This window comes from Triticum dicoccoides, chromosome 2A (genome assembly GCF_002162155.2).
Source record: "Triticum dicoccoides isolate Atlit2015 ecotype Zavitan chromosome 2A, WEW_v2.0, whole genome shotgun sequence".
Classification (NCBI taxonomy): domain Eukaryota; kingdom Viridiplantae; phylum Streptophyta; class Magnoliopsida; order Poales; family Poaceae; genus Triticum; species Triticum dicoccoides.
This window is the reverse complement of record NC_041382.1, coordinates 753364861-753382152: the sequence shown is the minus strand read 5'-3', so window position 1 is coordinate 753382152 and position 17292 is coordinate 753364861. Positions and strand designations below refer to the sequence as shown.

At 42.0% G+C, this 17292-nt stretch overlaps 1 pseudogene; it reads right to left on the bottom strand.

Moving 5' to 3' along the window:
- Positions 1-6171: 6171 nt before the first annotated feature.
- LOC119358320 lies at positions 6172-16829 on the bottom strand (annotated as a pseudogene).
- Between the last annotated feature and the right edge of the window lie 463 nt (positions 16830-17292).

The window sequence follows — 17292 nt, the reverse complement described above, 5'->3', positions numbered from 1 at the left end:
GGAGACGCCGTTGTGCTCGATCGGTAGGCCGGTACGGCTGGAACGCAACCATCATGGACCAATGGAACATTTTCGATCCAGTCGTCACGGCGATGCATCGCTCCGCTGCCCTGGCATACGGGCCTATTCCTGTACGCTAAATTTCCACCGCGTATAATCTCCAGTATTTTCCAAACACAATAAATGCCGGCTACATCAACGAGCTGTACTATTGGTCCACGTAACAGGTGCAGGCCTGCCCGTGAGCTCTATCGCCACGCCGAGTCCCAGCCTTTCACAATGGAGTTAGTCCAATTCTACAGTTAGCCTAGAAATGTAAGCGAATTTAAAGATATTAATGGATTTCAATTTTCAAATAATGTGAGCAAATTTGAAAAAAATAACATATTAATAAATTCACACTTTAAAAATGCTTGCGACCTTTAAATATATCGATGAATTTGGAAAAAACAATCATGGACTATAAAAAATGTCCATAGTTTTCTATATGTTCATGAGTTTAAACTAATATTTGTTAATTAAATGTGAAAAAATAATTAGACAAAATAAAAATGAAAGGAAAGAGGAAACAAAGAAGAAAAAACCCAAAAATAATATTAACAACCATAGAAACATAGAAAATGAATAAAAGGAAAAAACAGGCAATAATTATTTCAAACCAAAAAAATAGACCGACACATTACAACTTTTTTTCCGATAAAGGACTTTTCATTGAATAGATATATCGAGATGATACAATCGTATTGAAAGAAAGACCGACCTCTGCATAGCTAGATGCACACAGCCAAAAAGTCCAGAGCACTCTAAAATAAAATAATTTGATACAAAGGCAAGCAATAAATTGTGTCCAGCCTAAGAAGCGGTAGACCCTATCCGTAAATCACACCGCCATCCATGTGGGTAGAAAACCTCCCTGGCCGTACGCTCCAGCCGTGTAGACGCCATCATAAAAAGGTCCCTGTCCTCCGGCTTCTGCAGGATAGACCACGTACGGAGCCATCGTGTACAAATATTGATAACCTGCATAGAAGATGAGACACATTTATTGTTAAAAACCACATCATTCCTGGTGAGCCACATTGCCCAGCATAAGGCCGCCGCTCCCACAAGAATATGTGTAGAAAATTGTTTATCAATATCTCGCAACCAGTTGCCGAACATATTTCGTGCACTACGTGGTGGGTATAAATTCAAAGCTACTTGGACCATGGCCCAAACTATCCGAGCAAACTTACACTCGAAAAATAAGTGTTCAATAGTCTCGTCATGTTGGCAAAAGACACATGTCTTGGACCCATGCCAGTTTCGTCGTGCCAGGTTATCTCTGGTTAGGATGACTCCTTTGTTTAGAAACCAGAGGAAAATCTTCACTCTTAGAGAAATTTTTAACTTTCACAATTTCCTATTATCAACTGGAACATCACAATGAACCATTGCATCATACATAGATTTGACCAAAAATTTGCCATTCTGATGCAAGTTCCATCCAAAAAGTGTCCGGCTCATCTGACAGTTAAATGTCCTCCAGGTGAGTGAGTAATTCATTCCATGCTGCCAGACGATTGCCCAAAAGATCCCTACGAAAAGAAATATCGAGGTTTTCTTGTCCGAAGACTTGTTTGATCGTGATGAATTTATGTCTAACGATCCGGTACAAGCTCGGATATTGCACCATTAGTGAGTTGTTCCCTAACCAGAGAAGGTCCCAAATTGGAAGAAGAATTCCTTAGCCTTCATGACACCACTCCAAAAATGTGAATCCCCGGGTTTCCAATGAATTTGAGAAATGGCATTGGATCCCACATACTTGTTGCGAATGATTTTCTGCCATACTTCATTCTCAGTGAGTAGTTTATAAACCCACTTGCTGAGAAGAGCGATGTTTTTAATCTCAAGGTCTTGGATACCCAAACCCCCCTGACTTTTAGGTCTGCATAATACGCTCCACCTAGCAAGTCGATATTTTTTGATTTTGTTATCAGACTGCCAAAAAAATCTGGATCTAAAGTAATCTAGCGATTTTAGAACCCCTTTTGGCAGGTGGAAGAATGACAACATATATAAAACCATGTTGCTTAGGAGGGAAATGATCAAGATCAGTCGGCCCCCATAAGACAAGAGTTTGGCCTTCCAACTGGCTAATCGTTTCTCCAGTCTCTCTTTCACATGCCTCTACTCAGCGATAGTTAAACGCTGATAGTGTATGGGAATACTCAGATACCAAATCGGAAACTGCCTAAGCTAGCATCCAAAAATCTTGGCATATTCGGGTGCTGATTCTGCAACATCACCAACGCAAAAAAGTTCGTTTTTATGGAAATTAATTTTGAGACCAGAAAGTTCCTCAAAAGCACATAAGAGCAGCTTGAGATTTCTAGCCTTATCTAGATCATGATCCATGAGTAGTATCGTGTCATCCGCATATTGTAGAATGGATAATCCATCTTCTACCAAGTGTGGGATAACTCCACTTATTTGACCATCCAGCTTAGCCCGCTCAACAAGGGTAGCTAGCATGTTAGCGACTATGTTAAACAGGATGGGAGATCATGCGGGGTCGCCTTGACGAAGCCCCTTCTGTGTCTGAAAATAGTTGCCAACGTCATCGTTAACTTTTATGGCCACACTACCTCTAGAGACAAAGCTCTCTATCCAGCGGCACCATTTTTGTGAAAACTCCTTCATGTGCAAAGTTTGCAACAGGAAGGACCACTTAACTTTGTCTTATGCTTTTTTAAAATCAAGTTTAAGAATGACACATTACAGCTAGGTGTGTGTTACTCTCAACCAATAACATACACTCTTATAGGTGGGCCCCATTGTACCCAAAGATCCCGATGCACCAGGAAGAACTCTGCCAACAACACACACTCTTACACGTGCGGCCCATTGTACCCCATAGACCCCAATGCACCAGAAAGCTTCAAACTTAGGGAGCTGGTATCTTCGATGATTTGCCATAGAAGTTTCCGGGATACACGTACACGCTATTGAAACCGATCGCTTTTCCTCTGGACCTTACGCCTTGTGCGACACACTCTGATTCAGGGTGAGAGCACAAGGGCCTTTTGCGACGGCGGATTCAGATGGTGGTCCGGTCCATGTTCGTTCGAGAGTGGATGTGAATACGATTCAATCACGGCGGTCCATTCCTTGCTAGTCCCTAATTTGTTCTGTTGGTGTAGGTTGACCATAGGGCGATGGCTGTAGCATGGCTTCATCTGTGCTCCTTGTATCAGCCGTGTGAGTTTTCTTATTTTTGTTTCGTTTTTACGTTTGTGTAAGTTGGTGCAGTTGTAATATTGGTGGTTTGATGGCTTCGTTAATTCAAAGTCGGGCTCAACTTAAACCTTTGTTCTAAAAAAGAGAAATCAGCGAAAAATGGGCCAGCCCAACTACCGTCACCAAACTCACGCGTTAGCACACTTTCGAGCGCATTCTCTTTTTGATTGCCGGATGGCGCGTTGCGTATGGGCTTTGGGAGACGAGGAGACTGTCGAGGTTCTGCTATCCAACAGATCAGATGATGCGAGGCTGTGGCTATTCTGGCTGTTTGAAACGATAAGTCAGCAAGATCTAGCAAAAATACTCATATCAATGTGGGCTATTTGGTGGGCGAGGAGAAGAGCCATACATGATGATGAATTTCAGAGCCCTTTGTCTACCTTGAGCTTCATAAACCGTTATTTGAAGGACCTGAACATAGCTACAGTTATGAAACCAGCCACCAATACTACAACTTCAGAGAAGCAAGTTCATAGGTGGATTGCACCAGGTAATGATGAAGTAAAAATTAATGTTGATGGGGCCATATCTCGCAATGGCAGGACGGGGGCGGCCGCAACGATCTGCAGAGACAAAGATGGCAACTATCTCGGCGCGTCAGCTGTCACCATTGCCGGTCTGGTGGATGCAGCGAGCCTTGAAGCACATGCATGCAGCGAGGCGCTTGCTCTCGCGAGAGATCTAAACGTCACACATGCGATGATAGCTTCGGACTGCATGCAAGTGGTGAAGGATATAAACGGGAATACACTATCTTCATACGCTTTGGTTATAGATGAAACAAAGGAGTCCATGAATGACTTTGTAAAGGTTAGTTTTCGTTATGAGTGTGGGGAAGCAAATTTGGAAGCTCAGGCCATAGCTAAGGCGGCTTCAGCGTTTCCCTTTGGTCGCCGTTTGTGGCTAGGGACCTTGCCAGACATTGCTTGTATTGCTTCGGCTTTGAACTTTGAATAAATTCCCTAGTTATTCTAAAAAAAACTTTCGAGCGCGTAGGGCGGGAATAGGAGCACCGACGACGCTCCAGGAAAGTTTTTCCCAAATCCACGATACGTCCTCGAGAATAATACTTTGTATGGGTAGTGGCCCGGCTAGCACCCCTTCATCATATTGGATAGGAGTAGTGGCATATGTTGCCAAGATGGTTGATTCAGGCACATTGGTGTAATACTTTGTATGGTCCTCGAGAATAATCAATAAAGTGGCCGTATGCATCTTCCAGATGCAGAGGCCGGGGGTCATCCTCCTTTTCTAAAAAAAAAAACGACACGTCTGGCCGAGCAATCTCAATCGGCCGTGGTGTCCACGCCTGGCACCGAGAGGAAGGCGATGGCGTCTTCCGCTACACCGGCGGTCGCTGCTGTGGTTCCCCTGTCCCGCTCTGAGTCCAACGTGAAAACTCCCTGTTGGAGACTTTAAATCTGAGCACGTAGCAGCAAATTTTCGTTCTGCTAGCCCATCGATCATGCTTCTTCAAAGGTTGTCATCAAGAAAAACACAGATACTTCCAACAACGAGCGTATCCTTACCAGATACCGTATCAGATACTGATTCTTTCCTGATAAGTCCCCGATACCTCTCGGGCTCTTAGGCTCTAGTAGTGACGGTAGGGGGCGCCTTTCCCCGGTGCTCTCGCTCCCCTTCCTCTCACTATCATGTAGAAATAAAATTATATCTAGTAGAAGGCTGCTGATTTCCTCCTCCTCCTCCCTCTCTCTAACTGTACTTTTTATGTTTGGTGAACCCGTTGGCTTTTGGTTCCTACTTTTGTTGGAATCATGGATAAGATAGGAGATAATGGACTGCATTGACGGACGTGGAGTTTCTACACCTAGGCGCAAATGCTCCTGTTGTGAACAGTAACATAAGAAGACAATTCAAAAAATTCTGAATTTTTTTTGTGGCCTATTTTCACAAATGATTGTTGTGCATGCAAAATTTCATCGCAAAATCACATTGGTAGAAGGCGCGCTAATAAAAACAAAATTGATGCTCTGAAAATGTTACTTACAAAAGCATTTTGGAGTTCTAATTTTGTTTTTTGGCACGACTTCCACCAATGTGATTTCGTGATGAAATTTTGTATGCACAACAAACATTTGTGGAAGTATGTAAAAAAACAGAATTTTTGAATTTTTTCTATTTTTTAATTTTACTGTTGAAAGGTACTTTTGTGCATTGACTAAATATATGCTGAATGGCTTCATGCTTATTGATATCAATTTTTTTATATTGTTTTCAAAAATAGTCGAATGTATCCCCATATTGGCGCTTTTCAGAAATAACGTATTTACATGTGTGTATCACCCGGATATACTGGTACGTGTATCCGTATCTGTGCAATCTAGGCTGTCATTAATTGAAGAGACTAATCGAGAATGTTCTGCTTCAGACTATTCTTGCTCTGTATGTTATCTTCAGTTGCTCAAATGCCGAAAGGAGGAGGATATTATGTTGCTTTAGAATGTTCTCAGATTAATCTGGGTCAGACTTCACTACATTTAAGGCTCGTAGATCTGCGTACCATGGCAGCAACGGCAGTATACCTGTATCTGTTTTTAGTTGATTATACGGCTCCCCGCATTGTGATCTGCTCAATCCCTCATTTCATCCTTTGCATCCCCAGCACCCACCTTACACTGCTTGTGTTCTCTTCATCAACCCAACACAAGAAGCAAATGATGTTATACACTATGTTCTTCCGATCCTAATTATATTTTGATTTGAAGTACAGAGCAATGTTGGACTTTCTTTAGTTCATTCTGAATATTGCATCCTTGTTAGTCCGTGAAATTTATCTCAAGACTAACTCTGTAAACTAAAGATGTATGGAGATTTTCCAAGCAGCAATACCACCATATGGAAAGGTGCATCGATGCCCGATTTTCACAGCTCAAAAGTAGGCACTTGAGCGGAAGCACCCCTAGCGGCCTGGTACAACATGCGCCGCGTTATACTCCGGTAAGGATCTTCTTCTCTCTTCCTCTTAAGATAAGACATTAAGTTCTCCACTTCCGATTTTGTGTGTAGATACAAATCGCTTTCTTGTTTCTTGTCCATCAGCAGATTGTTCAGACCTTTCATCTTGATTGGCTTGCCGAACAGGAAGTATAAGCGACCTGGTACCTTAGGGAGACCAACTGGGAGATGCAAGGCCTGATTCCCATCCTCTCCAATGACTGTATCCCTGAAATAAAAGTGTTCCTACTGCAGCTGAGCATGGGTAGTGTTGAGCAAATAATTTAGCAATAGAAAATATTTGATTATTAACTCCCCTTTTCAAAGGAAACGAGTCAGGACGATAGATATCTGACCTTACAGTTGGAAGATCTTCATTGAATGGTTTTATCCAGTCTTTGAGATAAGGGATGTTCTTTTGATCGTTGTAATCCAGGACTATCTGCAGAAGGAACAAAGAATTAGCAGAATAGGTTCTCTCTTGTTTTGGAAGGAGATATACGTGCAATGTGTATTTGCCCTAGAAAAAACCTGAATGTATGATAGTGATCACTAATTAATGTGTCTGATATTACTCTGTTACAATACATATAAAAAGATCATGAAAAATAATTTAGAAGTAGCAAACTGTGTCCTTGAGTTAATTCAATATACAAAGGCACGAAAAGAATACCTCTAAAATGTCATCTTCTCCGACACAGCCAAATGGTATGATAGTAACTCCAAAACGGGCTACCATTCTTACAAATTCTGGTTTATCTGGCCAAAAGCACTGGTAGCCTTCACCCTGTCCAGTTCAACTTAATTAATAAATCTAGGGGACTGCTCCTATGCACAGTGGGAGCAAACATGAAATTCATTTGTACAAATGCAAAAAAAATATTTAGTTCACCTTCCGGTGTAGAACTTCCCGAGCACCACCTGGATAGAGGAGAACAAATTCATTTCTCTCGAATAACTTATACATATTGATCGGACTGATTGAAACTCCCTCGTACATAGATACTACATCGAATAGGGATAACTCCTGTCGCAAAGCCCAATTATGTCCAACAAAAAATAGTGGGTTGGACAATATTCGTATAGTTTATTTCTTCTCTTTCAAGAACTCTTGAACAAGTGAAGGCATCTCTATCCCTAAGAGTTGGCGACGACCCACAAACAAGACAAGACCTTTGTTAGGAACACTGCCGAGTCCACGTACAACTTTTCCAGTCTCCAGAGTAGGCAACAAGACTGGGCTCATTGATTGATTGAGCAATCTGAAGAAGAGTTCAGCTAATTATGTTGGGCTAAGTCCCTCCACATGGAGGTGTGTTGACAGCCCAACATCAGCCCATAAGTCCAACACATGTCAGCCGTTGATCCTTGCTGCATCCAACGGTTGAGAGTGCTTCCAAGTGAAATGAAGCAAGGAGAAAACCCTAGCCACTCCACCCCTGCTGGTGGTGGCTGCCATTCGTGTGAGAGTGAGAGTGAGAGCACACAAGAGAAAACACAACTTGAGAGAGAGGAAGAAGAAGAAGCAGAGGCTCTGTCCAGATTTGCTGCATCTGACTAGACAGTGTTCAAACTGGTGATTGGAGGCTCAAACGTGCTTGGATCGACCCCAAACTTGGTGAACTCGTTCCTTACTTTGAGTACTTCGATCTGGTTAGCTGGTTTGAGGATTGGGTCAGTGGAGCATCAGATTTGAGAGTGGTTTTGTCAGCTCTGACTGCTGCAGTTTCAGAACAGAGTAGGTTTGGAAGACGAACAGTTTGGGTAGGCAAATAATGTCCGGTTAAGCTGAAATTTGGTGGAGATGTCAAGAACTCATGTGTCTACTTGTCTGCCAAATTTGGTGCTGTTTCGTTTAGCGGTTTAAGAGCAGTTCACAAAACACTGAAGGATACAGAAGCTGTGTAAACTCTGCTTTGCTGAAATCTTGCTTCTTGTGGTTGTTGTTGCTGTTGCCGGTTGGCAACGTGGAGAGTGTGTTGTAAATCTCTCTAGAGGTTCTAGAGAAGACATTGTACTCATTCTCATAGTGAAGTTGCGTGGACCGGTCGGTCCACAGCCGTGGTTTTTTTACCCCTCAAGTCGAGGAGGTTTTTCCACGTTAAATCATGTGTCACATGTGCATGTTGTTTGTGTTATTCCGCTGCTTACTTGTTGGTTGAAGCTGTCCACAAAGTTCATCACAAGTGGAAGGGGTTGTGTAGTGTGCATATTTTCCGTGTCGGTGAATGTGTGCAGCGCATTGTTGCTGTCCAGCCCCAACAAAGTGGTATCAGAGCCTTGGTTTGCTTGTGCAAATTGCTGAGTTTCTTGTGGTGAAAGATGGAAGTGAATACCAGTAGGATGATATCTTTGAACGGTACAAATTATCAAGCATGGAAGGGCAAGATGGAGTACTTGTTGTATGTGAAAGAATACTGGAAGCCATTGTTCTCCAATGAGATGCCGGAGGGCATTGAGGAAGGTCAGTGGAAGGTATTTCATCGCCAAGCTTGTGGGTTCATTCGGCAATGGATCGATGACAATGTTTTGAACCATATCATTGATGAGACACATGCACACACCTTATGGCAGAAATTGGAAGAGTTGTTTGCCGGAAAAGAAGGTACAAATAAGATGTTCTTGATCAAACAATTAATGTGCTTGAGGTACAAAGAGGGCACTCTAATTGCAGATCATGTGAATACATTCCAAGGCATTATAAATCAGCTTTCTTCAATGGGAATTACATTTGAAGATGAAGTAAGAGCTTTGCTGCTACTAGGCTCATTACCGGAGAACTGAGAGACCTCTAAGGTCACGGTTTGCAATTCAGCACCTAATGGAGTTGTCACTTGGAATCTTGTGAAAACCAGGGTACTAAATGAAGAGTCCAGAAAGGTGGCTGAAGCTAGTTCTTCCTCACATTCAGAGGTGCTAGTCACTCAGTCCAGGGGAAGAAGTAAAAGAGCAGAGGTCCAGGTAAAGGGGCAGAAAGAGGTAGGAGCAAATGAAAAAGTAAGTATGTTGATTATGAGTGCCATCACTGCCATCAGAAGGGCCACATTAAGTGGCAATGTGACAAGTGGAAGAAAGACAACAAGAAAAAGAAGAAGCAAGATCAGAAGCAAGTTGACAGTGATAGTGACATAGAGGGCAACCGAGTTACTGCAGTAGAAGAGGACATCATGCTTGTTATGCATGAAGAAAATGAGGGCATATTTGGTTCCACTATTGAGGAGAAGATCACTGTTGTTTCTAATGAAACCGTCAACCTTGTGGATGGTGACGAGATGATTTGGATACCGGACAGAGGTGCTACCATTCATGCTACATCTCGCAGAGAGCTCTTCACTAACTATATATCAGGTCATTTTGGTGTTGTGAAGATGGGGAACAATGATAGAGCATCCATCATTGGAAAAGGAGATGTGCATTTGGAGACCGCAAATGGTACAAGGTTAGTCCTCAAATCTGTGAGACATGTTGAGGCACTTCGTCTCAATATTTTTTCAGTTGGTTTGCTTGATGGAGATGATTACTTGAGCAGTTTTGGAAAAGGGCAGTACAAGCTCACCAAAGGTAACATGATTGTTGCAAGAGGTAAAATGGTCTCAGTGTTGTATCATATTCATGCTAAGCTCTTTAGTGCTTCTTTCAATGCACTAGAGAAGGATGATCATTGTGCTCTATGGCCCAAGAGACTTGGGCACATGAGTGAGAAGGGGATGAAAGTGCTAGTAAAGGAAAAATTGTTGAAGGGTGTGAAAGGAGTTCACATTAAGAAATGTTCAGATTGTCTAGCAGGGAAGCAACACCGAGTTGCCTTCAAGACTCTACCTCCTCACAAGAAGCCTGAGAAGCTGGACTTGATACATTCCGATGTTTGCAAAATGTTGGTAAGATCTCTTGGTGGTGCTAAGTACTTTGTGAGTTTTATTGATGAATTTTCCAGGAAAGTTTGGGCCTTCACTTTGAGGACCAAAGATCAAGTACTAGGTGTATTCAAGCAATTCCAAGCCTCGGTTGAGAGAGAAACTGAGAAGAAGATCAAGTGCATTCACACTGATAATGGAGGAGAGTATATTGGGCCATTTGATGCATATTGCAAGCAGCAAGGTATTAGGCATCAATTTACTCCCTCGAAGACACCACAGCTGAATGGTCTTGCTGAGAGGATGAACATCACAATTGTGGAGAGAGTCAGATGCTTGTTGTCAAGTGCAAAGCTACGTAAACACTTTTGGGGTGAGGCTTTGATGGCTGCAGTTTATCTTATTAATCTCTCACCAAGTTATCCTTTGCAGGGAGATGTTCCTAAAAGGGTCTGGTGTGACAAGGACGTCTCATATGACCACCTGAAGATTTTTGGGTGCAAGGCCTTTGTTCATATTCCTCAAGATGAAAGGTCAAAGCTTGATTCGAAGACATGATAGTGTATCTTTCTTGGCTATGGTGGTGATGAGTTTGGCTACAAGATGTTTGACCCTATAGCAAGGAAAGTTGTGAGAAGCCGTGATGTTGTGTTTGTTGAAGACCAAACAATTGAGGATATTGTAAAGACAAAGGGGCAGGTTCCTCCTCAGCAGCAGCAAGACATGATTGATTCTGACCCAGTTCCTACAGCTCCAGCTCCCGTGCAAGTTGAAGCAGATGCAGAAGATGTACAAGATGATGTACATGGTGGTGCAGGTGAAGAAGATGCTCCCCAGCAGCAGCAACAAGAGTATGATGCTGAAGTTGATGATCCGGATCAGTAGGAAGCACTAGCACCAGAAAGTCCACCAGCTGCTCCACTCAGAAGATCCAACAGGGGTCGAATTCCTTCCAGCAGGTATCCCTCACATCAATACGTGGTGTTATTATCTGACGGTTCAAAGCATGAATGCTTTGCAGATGCAATGGAAGATGAGCACAAGAAGGAGTGGAGAAATGCTATGCAAGAAGAGATTGATTCCTTGCATAAGAATCATACTTATGAGTTGGTGAAGTTGCCCAAGGGCAAGAAAATTTTGAAGAACAAGTGGGTCTGCAGAATTAAGCAAGAAGAGCACACATCACATCCAAGGTACAAGGCCAGGCTAGTTGTAAAAGGATTCGGCCAGAGAAAAGGCATTGACTATGATGAGATCTTTTCTCCGGTTGTGAAGATGACATCCATAAGAGTAATCCTTGGCATGGCAGCAAGTCTCAACTTGGAGGTTGAGCAAATGGATGTGAAGACTGCATTCTTTCATGGTGAGTTGGAGGAAGAAATATATATGGAGCAACCTGAGGGGTTTCTTGTGAAAGGCAAAGAAGACTATGTGTGCAAGATGAAGAAAAGTCTCTATGGCCTGAAACAAGCACCAAGACAATGGTACATGAAGTTTGAAGCTGTCATGGGGGAGCAAGGCTACAAGAAGTGTAGCTCAGACAATTGTGTGTTTATTCAGAGGTTCTCAGGTGATGATTTCATCATATTATTGCTCTATGTTGATGATATCCTGATTGTTTGAAAGAATGTCTCTAGGATTGCTAAGTTGAAGAAGGAGTTGAGCAAATGTTTTGCTATGAAAGACTTAGGTCCAACAAAGAACATTCTCGGGATGAGAATTGAGCGAGACAGAAATTGCAACAAGTTGTACTTGTCTCAAGAGAAGTATATTGAGAAGGTACTTCAGAAGTTCAGGATGGACAATGCTAAAGTTGTGAGTTGTCCACTAGCAGCCCATTTCAAGTTGAGCAGAAAGTAATGTCCTAACACTGATGAGAAGAAAAAGGAAATGCATCATGTTCCTTATGCTTCAGCGATTGGGAGTTTGATGTATGTTATGGTGTGTACAGGGCCTGATATTGCTCATGCGGTTAGTACTGTGAGCAGATTTATGTCCAATCCAGGAAGAGCTCATTGGGAAGCCGTGAAGTGGATTTTGAGATATCTCCGGGGCAGCATAAATCTGAAACTTGTTTTGGTGGTGGTGAAGCCAAGCTGATTGCTTTTTCAGGTTCTGACATGGCTAGAGATGTTGACAGAAGGAAGTCTAATTCAGGTTACTTGGTTACCTATGCAGGGGGAGCGGTGTCATGGCAAAGCAGGCTGCAAAAATATGTGGCATTGAATACAACTGAAGCTGAATTCATTGGAGTAACAGAGGCAAGCAAGTGACTGGAACAGTTGGCTTGTGAGCTTGGTTTTAAGCAAGACAAATATGTGTTGTTTTGTGACAACCAAAGTACTATCCACTTAAGTAAGAATGCAAGCTTTCATTCAAGGTCTAAGCATCCGTTATCATTGCATTCGAGATGTGTCGTATTCCAAGAAAATGCAACTTGAGAAGGTTCACACCGATAACAATGGGGCTGATATGTTGACTAAAGTGGTGACAAGGAAGAAACTTGAAGTATGCCGCCGGCTTGCTGGCATGGTTGCCGGAAGGCATTGAGACCCTCCATGATGTCGGGAGGGGGAGTTTGTTGGGTTAAGTCCCCCCACATGGAGGTGTGTTGCCAGCCCAACATCAGCCCATAAGTCCAACACATGTCAGTCGTTGATCCTCGCTGCATTCAACGGTTGAGAGTGCTTCCAAGTGAAATGAAGCAAGGAGAAAACCCTAGCCACTCCACCCCTGCTGGTGGTGGCCGCCATTCGTGTGAGAGTGAGAGTGAGAGCACACAAGAGAAAACACAACCTGAGAGAGAGGAAGAAGAAGAAGTAGAGGCTCTGTCCAGATTTCCTGCATCTGACTGGACAGTGTTCAAGGTGGTGATTGGAGGCTCAAACATGTTTGGATCGACCCCAAACTTGGTGAGATCGTTCCTTACTTTGAGTACTTCGATCTGGTTAGCTGGTTTGAGGATTGGGTCAGTGGAGCATCAGATTTGAGAGTGGTTTTGTCAGCTCTGATTGCTGTAGTTTCAGAACAGAGTAGGTTTGGGAGACGAAAAGTTTGGGTAGGCAAATGATGTTCGATTAAGCTGAAATTTGGTGGGGATGCCAAGAACTCATGTGTCTACTTGTCTGCCAAATTTGGTGCTGTTTGGTTCAGCGGTTTAAGAGCAGTTCGCAAAACACTGAAGGGTACAGAAGCTGTGTAAACTCTGCTTTGCTGAAATCTTGCTTCTTGTGGTTGTTGTTGATGTTGCCAGTTGACAACGTGGAGAGTGTGTTGTAAATCTCTCTAGAGGTTCTAGAGAAGATTTTGTACTCATCATTCTCATAGTGAAGTTGCATGGACCGTTCGGTCCACAGCCGTGGTTTTTTTACCCCTCAAGTTGAGGAGATTTTTCCACGTTAAATCCTGTGTCACATGTGCATGTTGTTTGTGTTATTCCACTGCTTACTTGTTGGTTGAAGCTATCCTCAAAGTTCATCACAAGTGAAAGGGGCTGTGTAGTGTGCATATTTGTCCTGCCGGTAAATTTGTGCAGCGCATTGTTGCTGTTCAGCCCCAACAAATCAGTCCGCTATCTTGGACAAATACCATGTGATGGTAGAGTGGATCTTTCCTAAATTGAATACATACGGGAAATCTTGGGTTGATTTCTTGAACTCTGTAAATGTTGGTGGAAGGAAATCGGTCACGACATCCCATTTTCTTCCATGGCGGTACATGTTGACCCCTTTTATGACAGTTAGCAGGTTGAAGTCACGCTCCTGTGTAAGGACACTAAACTGTGAAGATTATTGTGAAGGTCATAGTGAAAGGTAAAGTAGTTCTTCTTGTTTGGCTGGGGAGTTAAGAATTAGCAACAACAGATCAAGTGAAAACAAAGAAGCCATTATCAAGCATTTATCATGAGTACAATATATAGTGCGTACCATGAGTAGTGTATGACCCCGGTTCCTAAAGTATCTAACTTTGCAGTTTTTCAACATCTTAAATAGTCGATCAGCTTCTCCACATGGCGGCAGATTCTGGTTGCCACTGAATCCAAATATATTAGTGTGAAAGCCCTATTTTTTATGCCCTAATAGGAATCAATTGAATGTGCAATGCCCTAATATTGAAAAGGAACCTTGCAAGAAGTAAAACTTCTGCTTCTACTGTACGAAGACGAGAATTGGCATAGGCTGCACCAGACTTAAGAAGCTTGAGCTTCCACACAACAGTGTCCATTCTTATTACATCTCCAATTTCCTGAGAAGTAACATGCATGCTTAAATTGCAAAGCGGGGACTCTATATTTTGCTATGTTATCTCTCCACAAGTAAGGAACTTAAATGTGAGTAATCTGCCTTATCCCGTATTTCACTACTTAGTGCAGATGTAATTGAACTTCATAGCTCAGAATTCTTAGTAGAATTTTTTGGTCGCTAGTGATGAAGAATGCTGGTAAAAAGAGATATATTATTCTACACAGTATACACATATTGAACCTTATAAAATGCAGAAGGGGTGATAACTTACAGAAGTTGAAGTTAGCACAGAATTAACACTGTCGGAAAACATTTTCAGAGCCTCCTAAACAGACATATCATTCTGAATGCTAACCATTGCCGTCTTAAGGGGTACATCTATAGCATCGAATGAAAAATACATGAAGAAAGTGTTGATTTTTCAGAGTGACCAACGTACATAGAGAATTAAGAAATATTTTGGAGACATCCTGACAAACTGTATAACCCCACCATCAAGGTTCAGCCATACACTTTTCTTAAGAAAAGTAAATAGAAGTTGATAAATAGGTGTAATTGATTCGCTTAAGTAGATTTTGATGTGGTTCCTCACTGTGACTTGAATAAATATTGTGAATGAGTTGGATAAAAATATTGTGATGTGAATTGTGTGTCTAGTAAATATATGATGTAGATATGTTATTTTCTAAAGTAACGGGCAGTACTTCCAAGGCTAGCTCTAGAAAAAAACAAAGTCAACGCACTCTGAAGTGATATATTTGACCCAAGGCTTGCTCTAGAAAAGAGAAGTCCACACACTCTACAATGACATATCAGACGGTTCGCGGCGATTTACTTGTTTTTATGCCCATGCCATCAGACGTGTAACAAGTACCATAGATGGTTGTATTGCAAGCATGCAACAGCCTTAAGCAAATAAGCCATCACAGGCGGCTCTCATGGAAAATCTACATGTAATACTTGAAAAATGTTTGGTCATGAAGTGCATGTTGTCAACTTTTGACAAATGAGTTCGTAACCCTGCCTAGGTTTTCGAGTATCATTGACTCCCAAGGAAAACTACTGCCATGATAGCTTGTGATAACATTTTGAAACCTTCTGTGACCATGGTAAATGTAAAACATAGAACCTTGATTACAACGTAAGTACTCTTCCCAAGGGATTCAACGCACAAAAATTGTCAATGAGAAGTAGCTTCACTATATTTCCCTTGTCGTGTGTACTGTATTTTGGGTCGTATTTGCCTGTTTATGTGCTGTGTTGGGGGGCGGGGGGGCTACGCCTAGGTGGCTGATTCCTAGATGCACCCACGGTTCAAAAGGAGGAATCATACAGATACTAAACTTAGAGAAGTCCGCACCATGCAGCACAAGAAGGTCGAGATGGAGGAACGGAGGAAACTGACCTACACCCTTATATAAAAGTATCTGGCACTAAGACTAAGGTCGAACATGCAAGATCTTTCAAGGCCTAGACTACCTAAAGATAGATCCAGTCTAGGCATGTCATCTTGGTCGTTCACCAGAGAACTCACTGAGTTCACATACAACTTGAGGAGCACGCCATTGTGTTGCTCCATTGTAATATCATCTGATATATATAATCACATGTAAGCATGAGTAGAGCTGCTATTCACATCACACCGGCCGGAACCTGGGTAAAATTTTGTCATGTGTCCGTCTGGTGACTTGAGATTATGTCACATTACGAAACAAATCTACGACTATCATACTTTTGGTAGGTACTTTGCAAAATACACTCGACATACATGAAGTAATCTTATCTTCAAAATAGTTCATTTTCTATGAAATTTATGGTAAATTCATTATATTTTACAGCTAGTTGTGATCTTGTGATAGCTTTTATCCCATTTAAATATGTTTGCGACATTTTACCCCTTAGTTATGGCACACTGACAACTTTTACCCTATTTTATTATATTTCTGGATTGAAATGCTGGCCCTGTCATTTAGGACAAGGATGTAGTTGACGTGATAGATAAGCCAGACAAGTATTACTTTATTGATGGGAATACAAAATTATAAAAAAATCTCCCAGAGTTCATCAAATTATATTAACTTACGCAAATTCCATCAAACAGGTTCGACCGCACCACACAGCCCTTGTGCCATATTAAATATCCCTAACGAAAACATGCATGGGTTTTCTAAGCAGTCAATGATCACGATATCTCTGACACATGTGTTTGGCCTATCATTGGGTATGTCTTATAATCTTTTATATTAAGGGGGTAGTTATCAGGCATCAACTATGAGGTAAAAATTGTCACAAGTTTGCAATAGGTTGCAAAAGTGCAAGTTACTCTAAATTAATATCTAATCATATACAATTATAAAAGATGAAAATATTTACTCCATACTAACAAGTATGAGTCTACGTAAATAAAATGGCATAACAAAAAGTCGAGAAATTTACCAATCAAATATCTTAGAAGGTGTGGATGTATAACTGAAAGGTTGCTTGACATCAGTTCCAAAAGAGGCAAGTTGGCTTGTGCAGTAGTTTTGGCAAATGACGTTGCTGAAATAACATATTGAATTATTATTTTGCAATTTGCAAGTACCCAATCAAATTAAAGCCAAGATAAAATATTCACCTACCTGGATTTATTAGCACTAGAACCAAATCCTTGTTTGGATTGCGAGCTGCCACTGATTGCCAAGCATCCACCAAGTGAATTTCAAATAAAAAATATTGGTCTGTTTGGTGACAAAGCATGCTCATATTTGATATACACCAGTAGAAAAGGGGGCAAAGGTCCAGGCCGGGTCAGCCCATTAGTCCCGGTTCAGTCCAGAACCAGGACCAATGGGGGCATTGGACCCGGTTCATGAGCCCAGGGGGTCGGCCGGGCCACGTGGGCCATTGGTCCCGGTTCGTCTGGACCTTTTGGTCCCAGTTGGTGGGACGAACCGGGACCAATGGGCCTC